This window comes from Octopus sinensis, linkage group LG5 (genome assembly GCF_006345805.1).
Source record: "Octopus sinensis linkage group LG5, ASM634580v1, whole genome shotgun sequence".
Classification (NCBI taxonomy): domain Eukaryota; kingdom Metazoa; phylum Mollusca; class Cephalopoda; order Octopoda; family Octopodidae; genus Octopus; species Octopus sinensis.
The window spans coordinates 118,386,240-118,402,258 of record NC_043001.1 but is presented as its reverse complement, the minus strand read 5'-3'; the positions used below and the strand labels follow the sequence as shown (position 1 = coordinate 118,402,258).

The 16,019-nt window shown below is 35.4% G+C and overlaps 1 protein-coding gene across 2 annotated transcripts in view; it reads right to left on the bottom strand.

The window, feature by feature from the left end:
• LOC115211637 (bifunctional heparan sulfate N-deacetylase/N-sulfotransferase) overlaps positions 1–16,019 on the bottom strand; it is a 121,156-nt gene that overhangs the window by 103,390 nt on the left and 1,747 nt on the right. The gene's annotated exons all lie outside the window — the stretch shown is intronic.

Here is a 16,019-nt window from a genome sequence, read left to right as displayed (position 1 = left end):
TCTCTGCCACAATTGTTTATTCAAGGAAAAGGCTTTTGTATATGTTTTCTTTGAGATTTAATGTCTTCAGGAACTTCAAACTGGTTGCTAACAAACTGACAAGACTTTAGTTAAGAAATTTTCCAGGGGTTTGTAAATACATGTTTGAGTTAGTGCATGCATGTACATAAGTGTATGCACCTCACTTATGTCCTGAGTGTGTCTCTCTAGTATTTAGGATGGGGGTGCATGATAACTTTTTACATAACTTTGTAGATGCACACAGCCAAATCATAATCATCAACATCATGGTGGCACAGATTGTGTGTATATATTCAAATAAATGATCTCAAAAGCAAAATCTTTGAAATGTTTTACAAATTTTAAATGTGCTGCTAAGATTTGGAGGATGTATGCTCTTTCTTAGAAAATCCTAGCATTTCTAGGTTTTTGTACAAATCACTTATATAGCCTAATGCATCTATGATGATAGGTACATATGAAAATCTTTAGCCAAGGTACAAGAGCTGTAAGTTTCACATAAGTTCACCATAAATACTCTCTTTTTTCCTGAACATTTGATGGTATCTTCACATTGTCTGCACAGCTAACCACTACAACAGTGCATGATTTTTCTTCCCTGTCCCATAGTACAATATCAGGTCTGTTGTGTTTGCACTGGATTACTGTTTTTATTGAAATATTCTACCAATATTCCTTGTTTTTAAAGATGTAAATACATTGTTTTTCAAATGACTGACATACCCATCAGGGCCATTCTTCCTGCCGATAGCATGGTAAATAGTTTTTGCAACTATATCATGTTTGAAGGGTATGTATGTAACTGTGTGTGTATGTATATAACTGTGTATGTATATAACTGTGTATGTACATGTTTGCATTTGCCTCTCACTGCTTGACCATGAGTATAGGCTTGTGTGCATCCCCCATATCTTAGCAGTTTGGGAAAAAAAAAAAAGATCCATAGAATAAATATGTGACTTAAAATAAGTACTAGAGTAGATCTGATCAACTAAAAAAATGAAAACCCTTGAAGGCAGCGATAGTATAAGAGTAGGTCAATGACTGAAACAAGCAGAAAAGTAAATGCATGTGTGTGTGAGAGAGAGAGTGTGTGTGTGAGAGAGAGAGAGTGTGTGTGTGAGAGAGAGTGTGTGTGTGAGAGAGTGTGTGTGTGTGAGAGAGCGCGCGTGAGAGAGAGCACGTGTGTGTGTGTGTGAGAGATAGAGAGAGCGTGTGTGTGAGAGAGAGCGTGTGTGAGAGAGAGAGCATGTGTGTGTGAGAGAGAGAAAGCGTGTGTGTGTGAGAGAGAGAAAGCATGTGTGTGTGTGAGAGAGAGAAAGCATGTGTGTGTGTGAGAGAGAGAAAGCATGTGTGTGTGTGAGAGAGAGAAAGCATGTGTGTGTGTGAGAGAGAGAAAGCATGTGTGTGTGTGAGAGCGTCTGTGTGTGTGAGAGAGAGAGAGAGAGAGAGCATGCGTGTGTGTGTGTGTGTGTGTGTGTGTGAGGGAGGGAGGGAGAGTGTGTGTGTGAGAGAGAGAGAGAGAGCATGTGTGTGGTGAGAATAAGTGGGGTGATATAGAGTTTTGGAGAGGGTGGGCAGGAAGGGTAAAGGTAATTGTGACAAATGAAGAGAGATATAGGAGAAGCTCAGAGGGGGGTGGGTTGCAGTAGGAGGTATGTGGTGGCACTGAAGGTGACAGTGGACAGGTGTGATGTTAATGATGGAGAACAATATGGATAGAGAAGGCAGATAAAAGAAGTGGTTGGAGGAGACAGTAAGGTGGAAGTGGTGTGTGCTTTATTCTGCTCTCAGTTGATAGAGAGGTGATGGGTGTTAAGGGATGAAAGATGAAGGTAGAGATGGTTGACTGGCAGAAAGGATGCAAATGGGTGTGGGAGAAATTTCCTAACAGACAAGCATTAACCAAAGTGGTTTAGGATATGCTAAACCTGTCCTGCTATGGTGGTCAGGCCTTCTTGAGTACATCAAGGCACCAGATATATTGGTCTTCTGTCATCTTCCTAAGGCTGTGTTTGAAATCAGCCTACAGTACTTTGTCCTATGTCTTCCTGGCTCTCCTACTTCCACAATGTCCATCCTCTATAAGTGATCAGCACTTCTTTATACAATTGTCTACGTGCATATATTTAATTCCTCTTAAGCCTAACTTTTCTCTCAATACACACCCTGTCACACATCTACACTGACATTGCACATCCAGCAGAACATACTAGTTTCATTCCTCTCTAGCCTTCACATGTCTTCTACGTTGAGGACCCACATTTCACTACCATGTAGTACTGCTGTTCATACATATGCATGCATCATACAATCTTCCTTTTACTCAGAGAAAGAGACCTTCAGTTGGCAACACAGAGAAACACTACTTTCTCCAAAGACAGCTCTCCCAATCTCTATATTAAAATGTTTACGCATTAACCAATCAACCACCTTACCAATTATTCCAATTTAATATTTAATGGTCTATCATGCAAATTGTTTTCTGACAAAAAATTACTATATGCTTACTGTATACTTGAATACATATAAACCTGAACATTTTAAAATAATCTTTGTATATGCTTTAACTCGCTTCAGTCATAGGACTGAATCCATGTTGGGGTATCCCCTTTAAAAGTTAGACAATTTGACACCAGAATATATTTCAGTTTGGTACTTATTTTATCAATATTTGTTTATCAAATAGCTAAGTTACTTTCTTTTTTTCTTTTTGTTTTTTTTTTACATGACATGAAACTGAACACACCAGTAATGAAAGACAAACACATATATACACAAAGAAGCCTTTACACAGTTTGTGTCTATCAGATTCCACTCACAAGATTTCGGCTAACTCATGACTACACCAAAAGATACTTGGCCAGAATGCAGTGAAGTTAGAATGAACTCATAACCATTTGGTCACAAAGCAACTACACACCAATATTTATATATTACTTGTGCTCGTAAATTTAGACATCTTAAATATTTTAATATTAATAGTTAACATAGCACTGAATTAGACCTTTAATTAACCTACAAAAAGATGCATCTGTTTCAAACATATGCATTTAATCTGTTATACTTAGCCTAATTTCTTTGAGTATTGCAGGCATAATTTAAAAGACTCGTTTCATCATATAGCAGCATTGCCTTCAATATATTTGAACTATAATTTATCAGAAATCCACTTTATGTAACATTTATTGCTACAGCACATTGCAGTAATTAACATACGGCAATAGCTACAACAAATATTGTATATATTTCAAAACCACATGTTTACATGCAGTTTGTAGAACTGCCTCACAAACAGCACAACAGAAACCCTATGATGCTAGAACAATGTCCAGTGACTACTACTATTTAGAAAGATCTAAGCGCTTGGAAGGCCATCCGGTTGTAAAAATCCCAACCGAAGCTTATGCACAAAGATACATCAAAGAATTTATTTACGACATCTCTACAACATCCAAAGAAGACAAGAGGATAGAGTAAATAAAGCAAAAATAACACATATTAGGAGAACACACTGATATCACATTTACTTCATAGGAATAAACAAGGTATAAAGAATGCATTAAATCCATTGTAGATGATATCAAGCCCTACCTCAATCTCCAATCTCTCCTCAACAAACCAAATAAACTACAAAATCTACAAAACACATGCATCACCGCAAGTTACACACAGACAACACCCACAGACCAACTACACAATATCACAATAATACCAAAATTGAAAGACCACCTGGACACACGAAGAAAGCAGCTGTTACTGCAACCCACAAAATGAAAGTTCACATCCAAACACTCAGTGAACAGCACCCTAAAAACACCATCTCTTCTTACTCAACTCAATCAAACGTAAAAATAAACATTTTGCTGCTGCAAAATAGTTGCAATAGCATTAACAACAAATACTGCATTAAGGATGCAACAAAAATGTGGTTAATTGTGGCTGATAAGCCAACAATCTATGGGTAAACAGAAATAGATTGGACAGTGGAGAAGTTCAGACAATTACATTGAACACACTTCACTATGAGTTATCACTGCATATTAGAGCCTGTAAGTGATGAGTACCTCTAGGAATCAAGATATGTAAAAAAAAAACTAAAAAAAAACTGAAGTATAGCAAACCCATCACTCCATACAAAACAGACATATGCAACTGATGATGGCAATCTATCATGATATATTGAGTAGCAATGAGTTTCTTTGTCAATGTAATTTCTACTGTCACCAGTTTTAACATTAAGCAGGGATTCAAATACAACCTTACTTTGAGAACTTTACCATAGCATAGTGAAATGGTCTGCTTTTGGAGTAGCTATTCTTGTAAGCCAATGGTTCTAAACTCAGCGAGCAATATCCCATCAGGAAGTTTTAAGTTCACATGGGAACATTGGTTGCTTAGTAATTTTCCTTGGAAATAAAATATTTAAATCAGATACAATACTAATATTTGAAACAGTAAAAATATAAATAAATAAACACCTAGAATATAAATCATTGTACGATCAGTGAGTGCCAAGGTTTAATATAATTTTATGAGAGTCTTTGCCTTCATCAGTAATTTCCATAAAAGACTCAACAAAGGGAGCACTAGTTTAAACAGATATATAAAGACACATGAGAGATGAAATAGTATGAGAACATGATAATAAACCACTGTGTATAATCTTTTTGTATCAAAATAACCTGTATTCTGGTGGTTGTTTTTTTCTTTTTTACAAAACATGTCAAAGGGAGATATGTAAAATGCCATTTAGTGAAAGGGAGCACTGAGTTACAGAAGTCAAGAACCACTGTTCTATGCAGTTTGCATTCATCATGGAAAATGTATTTCTTTTCCTCCACAAATGCTAATTTGTTTTTTTTATACAGATGTGTCCTTTTTCACATGTGCTAACATCAGAACTGCTACTACTAAGTCATTTAGAAATCAATTCTTCAAAGGCTTAGTTCTCATATCAATAGGGAGACAAAATACATTACCGTAACATATTGTATATTCAAATGTTAAGCAACCGGTGTTTTTTGGAAGCAGTGGTGGACACTTAAGTCATGGTGTTTCACATTATAAGGCTTATGCTATTCAACAATTATTTTGGAAATATAATAAAAAGACCAAAACTTACGAATTATGTACGAGATGAAAACTCATTAATACTACTGAAAACTTACATCCAATTCATAAATATTTTTTAAAATCTAAAGTCTATTCAACTTTATCCTATTTAAATAAATCGTTAAAATATAGCAACAAGCTCATTTTTGCTCATGTAATACAAATAAGTAGATTTTTTTTTTCATTCAGTTTAATATTTATTGATACATATGTGAGTGAGTGAGAATGTGTGTGTGTGTGTGTGTGTTCATGATATGAATCCTGTGCACGCTGCATTATCTACTATACATGGTAGTCAAAATGGCATCACTTCTGACTTTACAATATGCAATCAAGTAATAAAATTTATCCCTTTGGGTATGTACACTCCCACATATGGCAATGTCCAGCGAATATAGTGGGGTGGGCATCATTTCGCATTCAAACTGCTCTAGCCTTTGGAATGTCATCCTTGCTGTATGTGGCTGAGCATTATCCTGATGGAAGAACACCTTTCGTCTTGAAACCAAAGTGCTGACTTAAGCTGCTCGCAGGAGATCTCCTTTAATATCATTTGGTTTGGGTTTAAAAGTTCAAAGTGGACTAAACCTTTCATATCCCACCAAACAGATAACATCTTACATGGGTGAAGACCTTCTTTAGCCTGGGGTGCCAGAGTTTCTCCTTTTGCTATCCACTGTCTTCAGTGCTTAACATTTTTATAGAGAACCCATTTCTCGTCACCAGTCACTATTTGGTCCAAAACGGGTTCATTTGTGAGACCAGTAAAGAAGAGCAAACATTCACTCTCTGCACACAATTAGACTCGGAAAGTTTGTGAGGAACCCATTGACCCAATTTGCTGACATTTCCGATGGTACACAGGTGTCAGTGAATGGTTGAATGACAAAATCCAACCCTCTCTGCTAGTTCCTCAACAATTACAATGGGAGGTTTTGCAGGACATCCTCGTTGAGTTCTACAAATCTTCCAGGGTGAGGCTCATCTTCTAGGCTGTAGTTTCTGGCTCGGAATTTCTAGAACCACTGTTGACTCTGGCTTACGCTTATTGTCCTATCCCCATATACTGCATTAATATTCCTCACACTTTCCATTGTGTTATTGCCTTTATTGAACTCATAAAGCAAAATATGCTGAATATGCTTTGTCACTTCCATTTTAGCTTTGAAAAAATAACTGTTAAAATCGAACTGCACTTTTCAAAACTTCTACTAAGAATAAGCACATGGTAAAATTACTACCTGCTTTTATTGCAAGTTGATGCAGGTCGTTTACCTCATTCCCCTCCAACTTTTAGTTCATTCAATTGAAAAAACTGCATTATTTATGGGATGACCCAAACACAGCTTCCACACACACACACACAAACAACAAATTTCTTCACTGATACAGCTTTTCTAAACCATTTTTGCCATTATACATGGTTTAGTCAGGAGAAAAGGTAATACCCATGACCTTTTGCTATGGCTCCAAGGTTACTGAGAGAAAGAAAAGGAACCATGACTCAAGAGTCATCCTCAGAACAGAATTATTATCCAAATTCTTACAAGAGTGGATGACTAAAATGCACTTGAGTGTAAGGGTGTAGTTTTTAACAGAATAAAAAATTCTCTCTCTCCATGTGTCATGCCTACAGACGTTGACAATTATGGACTTCCATGCCAAAATCTGAAGATTTACAATCTTCTTGGGAAAGATACAACAGTGGCTTCTCATTACCTTCTGTTAACTTATTTATATATTATTCTGCTAATCTACAGCACTCTCAAGCTTACTCTTGAGGTAGAGGGTCCATTTAAACATTAAGCAGAATGACCACACACCAGTGGATTTGTGCAACATCTAGAGACCAGCCATTCTCCAATCTCTATACGTTTACTCACAAGACCATCTGCAATTTGGCCTCTAATTGGAGCCCTTGACAAGTACAACCACCTTGGGCCAGATCAGAGCTAGGTAAGGTGGTAGTGACTAAGGGTTAACACTATATTTCCCAAAACCTTTCAGCAGGAGCCTCACCATGATACAGTTTAAAGTCTTACCCAAGACAAGGACACTCAATCCTATGGGCTTCCACAGAGCTTCTGTCTATCCTTTTTCACAGACAAATCTTTGGTCATATCAAGGCCTAACTTGCCACACAGTAAGATCAAACACAGTACCATATAACTGCAAAGTGAAGCAAACTTCTTAACCCCATGACCTTGTAATTTGTATGTCAAAGTAAAAACTTAAATATCTCGATGGTCTTTCTTCATAACACAAAGCAGAAGCAGCAGTTATTTTGAACGAACTAAAATTGAACAGTTCCATTGACATATATATTTTAATTATTGTAAAATTCAATTAGCTGAAATGTTATGGTATAAACTCAATTAAACATACCTTAATATAATTAACTCAATCACATTAGGCCTGAATACTTCTAGCACTACAATTAGCAACAAAACAATTCATTTCTTTCTCAAATACCAGGCAATTATGACTAAAAATACTAGTGTCAACTGAATATCAGAAATATGCAACTGCAAATCATCTTCCTATTTATGATCATCATCAGCGAAAGCGAAAGCGAAATCGAACTGAACCAGCCAGGATCCCTGGACTGGTGGTACGTAAAAAGCACTATCCGACTCGTGGCCGATGCCAGCTCTGCCTCCACTGGCTTCCGTGCCGGTGGCACATAAAATACACCAATCCGACCGTGGCCGTTGCCAGCCTCGCCTGGCACCTGTGCAGGTGGCACGTAAAAAGCACGCACTACACTCACGGAGTGGTTGGCATTAGGAAGGGCATCCAGCTGTAGAAACACTGCCAGATTAGACTGGAGCCTGGTGCAGCCTTCTGGCTTTCCAGATCCCCAGTCGAACCGTCCAACCCATGCTAGCATGGAGAACGGACATTAAACGATGATGATGATGATCAGTCTGAACTGACTGTGCATCTACACCTCTAAATACAGACCTGGGCAAAGTGTTGGGAGAAGAATAGCAGTTGTCTATGTATAACCTCTCTTCTCCACACCATTAATATTGTCCAAGAGAAAAGCAAGTCACAGATATACATTGCATTGAATGTAATGAAATAAAATGAACATGTAAATAGGTTTATTATGCTGTTGGATGAAAGTCATGGAGAGGGTCATAACCCAACTAATTAGGGAGAGAATTAGTTTAGATGAGATGCAGTTTGGGTTTGTCAGTGAGAAGCACCACTGATGTTAAATTTGTGGTAAGACAGCTGCAGGAGAAATTCCTAGAAAGATAAACCTCTGTACATGGCTTTTGTTGACATGGAGAAAGCCCCTGACAGGGTCCTCCAATCCCTTATCTGGTGGTCAATGTGGAAACTAGGGATAGATGAGTGGTTGGTGAGAGTTGTACAAGCCATGTACAGGGATCCTGTCAGTAAGGTGAGGGTTGGCAATGAGTACAGTGAAGAATTCCGAGTAGAAGTAGGGGTTCATCAAAGATCAGTCCTCAGCCCCCTCTTATTCATCAATGTCCTCCAAGCAATAACAGAGGAATTGCCAGTCCTCAATCAAACCATCCAATCAATGCAAGCATGGAAAGTGGACGTTAAATGATGATGATGTATGCTCTAAATCTGTCATGCTTAGATTGATTGAAAGTATCAAAACAATTTGTTATTTTATAAAGATATTAGAGAACAAAACTTACAAAATATGTGAATCAATGTTATAAACAGAATGGATTCAAGAAAATAGGCAATAATTCACAAATTCCATAATAATTCTAAATTGTAATGGTATAATAGTGAAGTGAACAAAGTTTTCGAGTTGCTACTTTGGGGGAATTCAAATCTACTGTAAGCCTTTTAGTGATGTCTCTCAACAGGACACTATTCTATACATCTCAGCTTAACAAGTTATTAGGACTAAGTTACAGAACTTCCAGGAAAGTTACCATTGACAAGCAACCTGTTGGAAGGGGTTGTATCTTTTTCCCATGGAATGATACAGGTATCAGATGTAATCAAGTACCAACTCCAAGATTCCTGAGGTAGAACCCATAGGTTTCTGTTTATGTTAACAGAACATCAGAATCTAAATTAGGTGGTTTTGATATCTTTTTTTGGTTCAATAAACATTCCAAAATGCAAAAAGTTTGGACAATGTTCTTTCAAGTTTCTAGAATTCACTTCTTAAAAAGCATAATGGCAGAGATATAGCTCAGTGGTTTTTGGATTCAGTCCCACTGCATAGCACCATAAGTAGATGTCTTCTACTATAGCTCCAGGCCAACCAAAGCATTGTGAGTAAATTTGAAAGACATAAACTGAAAAGAAGCCCATGATATGTGTATATATTCATGAATATATGTGTGCTTCTTTGATTTGACATTGCATACTAATTGTAAGTAAATACCACCATTATACAAACTGTGAAAAAGTGTCCTGACTAGGGGAAAAGACTGACAATTGAAAACACATCCAGCCATAGAGAATCTGCCTCAAAAGAATTTCATCTAACCCATGCAAGCATGGAAAAGTAGGCGTTAAGTGATAATGAAACAACTGACAGAAAATATTTTAAAATATAAAAATCATTTTTAAGAAGACTTCAATATATAGGGATCAATGATTTTTAGTAAAAGAAAAAAAAATCGGCATTGATAGATATGGTTATCCAAATACAGTAAGTATAATGCAAACTGATCGTGTGCTTATGTATATACACAGTCCATCGTTTAATTGGAATGACTGCTCAGTGTGGGTAGGCACTAGCAGGACCTACCTAGCCCAACCACACCTAATATTTACTTAAATACTTGTCTAATTCATTTTATCCAAAAATATTTAAAAACTCGGCAGAAACATTTGCATCAGCAGACACAAAGAGTTTTGTCTATTGTCTTTTTTCTGATGCCCCACAATGGATGAGTTCCTCTTCTATCCCCATCTTCCTCAGCACCATTCTTTTTCTTTCAGATAAATGCTTTAATGATTTACATGCGGTGTTAATTATTTTTTTATTATTTTATCTACATATTGACTCCCAAGCTTTAAATAATCAGTATATACTTTTTTAAAAGCCCATGTCGTTGCCAGAAAAGCACCCCTGCTATAGAGCGTCAGCAACAGTGTGTGTATAATAGGAAGTTGATTGCCATGGTCAGTCAGAGAGTGACCATTGGTTTCGCACCTATAAAGTGCTAAACCGTATAAGGTGACTCGCCAGGCTTAAATGACAAATAGATAAGGAAGTGCTAATAAATTTTAACGGTCAGCGGAGTGTAAAATGGGTGTAAAATGAAAAGTCGACCGCGAATTTATATTTATTCTGTTTTTTTTTTTTTTTGTTTTTTTTAAGCGCGTTAAAAATAATGTTACAATAAAATGTTGGAAACTTGGAAAACAAACAGATTGAAATAGAAATTAATGCAACAATTGAAACCGATTGCAGATAGATAGAAATAAAAGTTCATACAACAATTGCAAGCGATTGTAGAGAATGAATTAAAATAACTGCAAATAAATGATATGCGGCTGTTTTAAGTACATTTACAACTAATTTAGACAATCGCTGATTTTATTTAAAAATACAAAAATTACAAATAGAGAGAATATTTAGCACAGGAACAAACTTCGCAACCTACGTAGAATAAAGCTAAGCATTTCATTTTCTTAAACTATCGAAACTCAAATAATTTCATAAATCTTTTCTTTTTATGCTTTACTTTATTCAGTAAGAATAGCTTAAAAAAGTAAATAGGTACAGGTTTCCATTAACAAAATAAATTCGAAGCAATTGTACATTTTCACTTTTTGAGACAAAAATTCGAAATCACAAGGAAACGAAGCAACCTCTAGGTGGTCACTCTACATGCTAGAAATAGCAGTCAAATCTTCCTCCGCTCACTTAACGTCCATCTAATCACTGTCCTAGATTGTTGATGTTCGATTAAAAAAAAAAACAGACGATTTGGTTATAGCTAAATATGTCTGTTCAATCTGGACTGACCCAAGACTCAACAATAGCCTCAATCAGGTACCAAACAGAAATGAGAATAACCCCCTCCCCGCGAGCCCTTGGATCTTAGTCTGCGAGAGAACAACAAAAGATTTGAACTAACATAATGCCATAAAACTAATTCCGCTGAGTTGAAAATATATGAATACATTTTCAAAAGAGGGCAACACTGTTTTGCATCACATCAAGATATCTACTCCGTTATATCTTCAAAATTTGTGATGGGGGTGATATTGGGACAATATAATTTGAATGTACAACACAAAAGAAATGAGAGAGGGGGGGGCTGGAAACTTTTGCATCCAGTCAAAAAGAAAAAGGTTTTATCCTAAAATGAAGTGCAAACGATCAACAAAGACTATGACCCGCAATTCAGACAGAATTTCTTTGGGGGGGAGGGGGGTGAAATCAAAAATGAACTATTTCACACACACACACACACATATATATATATATATACTTGAAATTTACAGAAAAACAAAAAACGAAGACAGGTGTATAAACTACAAGCAAGTGTATTAGTCTTATGCTCAGGAAGGCGAGAAAGTCTTTTATGTTCCGAGCCTATGCTCTTCAACAGAAAGGAACAGAGAGAATAATAAAACTTGTGGAGTTAGCGGTCAATCATGGCAAGATATATATATATATATATATATATATATATATATATATATATATATATAAGTGATGGTCTGTAGCTAACTTAATGTGGCGGTCCCAGGAAAGGGAAGAATGCTACTGCTATTTAGCCTCAAGAAACACCATTTCTAGTTGGTTAGAAATGCAATATTTCTAATTTTGTAGATCAGTGAATTTATTTCACCTGAAATTCTATAAGTTTTCAACAGTGATTTAGCACCAACAGCTAACAAAGCCAAGCTACTCCAGACTGATGAAGTGCAATTACCCTGAAACTAGTCTCTGATTGCTGGCTTTGTTGGGGGGAGGTGCTTATTTCTCCTGTTTGAAAACTTAAGGACACAGAACGCTTGTGTCATGTAGCCAACTAGAAACGGAGTCTCTTGGGGCTGAATAGCAATAGCATTCTTCTCTTTCCAAAGACTGCCACATTAAGTTGGCAACAAACCATCATCACTTTATCGTGCTACTACTGCATAACTCTGAGAGATTTAGAAATGCAATATTTCTAATATATATAATGTGAAAGAAATTGTTGTATACAGTAGTCAAGTGCACTACAACTTAAAAAACATCAGGTGTAGTGTTGGCGGACTTCAGGAAGCATGGAAGTTTTGAAAGATGTAGTTCTTTCTTATAATATGTATAAATCCTGTCAAAGCCAACTTTACCTTTCAGGATCGATAAAATTAAGTACCAGTCAAGTACGAAGTTCAACATAACCGACTAACCCCTTCCCGTCAAAAGTACTGTTCTTATGTCTGAATTAGAAACAATTATTAAAGACTAAAATATTTGGACTAGTATCCTCAGCGTGGTTATATTATTTCGGACGTTGTGCCCTCCTGCCTTCTTCAGATGACTGTTGTTTTCGGTAAATGTGTCAGAATTTCTAATCCAGCTCTTCATTAAATTCACAGGGGGGAGTAAACTGTTTTCATCCGTCGTCTATACCAGGGGAATTTTCTTGTAATGTCGCTTGCTCGTTCTGCTTCAACTGGAGTACATATTGGTTGAATCAAGGACTAAAAACTCACATCAGCATTGGATTAACCATTAAGCAAAATAAGCACGTGTTTAGGGCATCAAGTGTAGGGCGTGGCACCACAGAAATGGTAAATGGCACAAAAGAAATCACTTTAAATTTGCTAAAATAATATTCGGAAAGCCTTATCTCTACTAAGTATAGAAACATTCGTGTTACGTAAGATTAATTTTGAGGATCTCATCAAAGACTTTGCAATTAAAATAAGGGTAGGAGAAAACTTCAAATATGAAAAAAAAGTGGAAGTATACAAACATTATTTTCCATCTCACTGTTAGTTTTGTTTCATTTTGAAACAAATTTATTTTATGGCTTACTATTATTGTTATGTTTCAGCCCTAAGGTTGTGGCCATGCTAGGGCATCGCCAGTGAAGTAAGCTCGTCCCCTAGTGTTTTCTTGTGTTATTAAGTTAGCTTTTTCTTTTATTTTAGAAAAAAAAAATTAGTTATGTTTATATTATTGTTTATTTCTTGAATTACATATATATATAGGAGCACCCAAATTTAAGTGCTTAGATTAGTCTTAATCCAGCCCTGACTCAGGCCCACTAACTAAACAACTTCCTTAGTTCAAAAGAAAATGCAGTTTTTCGCATCAATTTCTACAACAGTCTTAATACAGTTCTACGTATTTAGGGATATCGGACCTATTTTCTTTTCTACTCTAGGCACAAAGCCCGAAAATTTTGGGAGGGAGCCAGTCGATTAGACCGACCCCAGTACGCAACTGGTACTTAATTTATTGACCCCGAAAGGATGAAAGGCAAAGTCGACCTCGGCGGAATTTGAACTCAGAACGTAAAGTCGACAGATGAAATACCGCAAAGCAATTTTCGTCAAACAAAACACTACTCAAGGCAATGGAGCCTCAAAAACTAAATAGCAGACGACATCCATACTTTCAACACATACCTTTATATATATTTCGTTTTTGGATTTGGTTTGCAAGATTCTTTATGTGAGTTCGTGTGTTGAAGCATTATATATATATATATATACACACACACACACACACACAAAAGACAATGAAGGATCAGAACCAATTACTCCATTATGATTGCATGTATATATACATGTGCGCGTGACATGTAAGTGCGCGTAGTGCGCGCACATACACACAGCCGATGATATACACGCGCGTGCACACACATACATACACACAGGATATAATAATAGTTTACGATCCAATCGTGCAAACTAAATTACAGAATGGAATTTGGAATATTCGTGATCGCTACTAAACGCAAGGAAATGGCTAAAGAACAACCGAATTTCAACAAGAACAGAGACACAGATAAATAGATACAACTGGGAAATAAAGTGCAAGGTAAGCAGCATAAGGCTGCATCTTGTGCAGCTTTCTGTGCCAGATACAACAGCGAAAAGGTCTGTTATATAATTAAATCTACACTTTTAACAACAAAGGCATTACGATCCGATGTTAAAATTCGAAATACGAGGAATGACTACTTACCAAGAATATTCACTTACATTAAATTACGCCTACGAAAACATAACTAATTTTTTTCGAAAAGGAAAAAAAAACCCCCACCAAACTTGACACAAAATTTGTGGAGTAAATATACAACTATATATATATATATATATATTGATTTTAAGAACCAATTTTGGGAATACACGATGTGTAGTTTAACAAGGTGCTCGCATATTTCAGAAAATTAAATATATATATAAAAGGTAAATATTATCCATAAATGATTTTCATTCCTGAAAATACCAGAATTCCTCCTCCTCCTCCACCGTTACTCACTCTTTCCGTTCGTTTATCAAATTTACTAGAATGCAACAATTTGGCTTTAATACATGTGAATATTAATATATATTAATATATGTGTGTGTGTGTATAGTGTGGTATATATAAGCAGTCAAGAACAAACTATGAATCGGATGTGAAATTTATGCTTTTCTGCTTGTTACTAGTGTATGTGTGTGTGAGAGAGAGAGAGATTGTGTTTTAATTAGCACCATGTAGAAGAAGACCAAGATATTGTGATATCGCCAAAATCGCTATTTAATTGAAATTATTTATTTCCCCATGTTTTTCAATCATCAAAGTGACATTGACACTTCTGTGTGTCAAGAGGATTTATGAAAAATCCGAGTTGAGAATTCGCGTGTATATATACATACACAAACATATATACACACACACACAATAAGACTGGAAAAGTAAGGAACGACTTCCTAGTTTCTCTTGCACTATATATATATATATATTGATCGATATATTTATATATATATACATATATATATATTTAGATCGATATATATACATACATACATATATATATATTTAGATCGATATATATATACATATATATATATATTAGATCGATATATATATATATATATATATACATACATATATATATATATTTAGATCGATATATATATATACATACATATATATATATATATATTTAGATCGATATATATATATACATACATACATACATATATATATATATTTAGATCGATATATATATATACATACATATACATACATATATATATATTTAGATCGATATATACATACATACATACATACATATATATATATATTTATGTATGTACACACACACACACACACACAAGTATGTTTTAGATTAAATTATGAACCCCGCCCCCTCCCCCAATAAAGATCTTGTTTTCCTATTTAGTAGTCTGGGAAAGAAACTATTAAATGTCAATTCGGTGTGTGTGTGTGTGTGTGTGTGTGCTCTTGTTTAAAGCCGAGGTAACCTGATCGAGCAAGACCTGCGACGAATGAAGATCTTCGTCAATCGTCGGCTACAATCACTCAATGTGTCCTTATTCAAGACAGTAATAAGATGTAATGTGACATTGACTGCTATTTGTAGCAGGCTGAGCGGACCGTGGAGAGGATGGACCGTTTGACATACACATTATATAATATATATATATATATTATATATATATTGATCGATATATTTATATATATATACATATATATATATTTAGATCGATATATATACATACATACATATATATATATTTAGATCGATATATATATACATACATATATATATATATTTAGATCGATATATATATATATATATATATTTAGATCGATATATATATATATATATATATATATATAGATCGATATATATATATATATATACATACATATATATATATATTATATATATATATATATATTT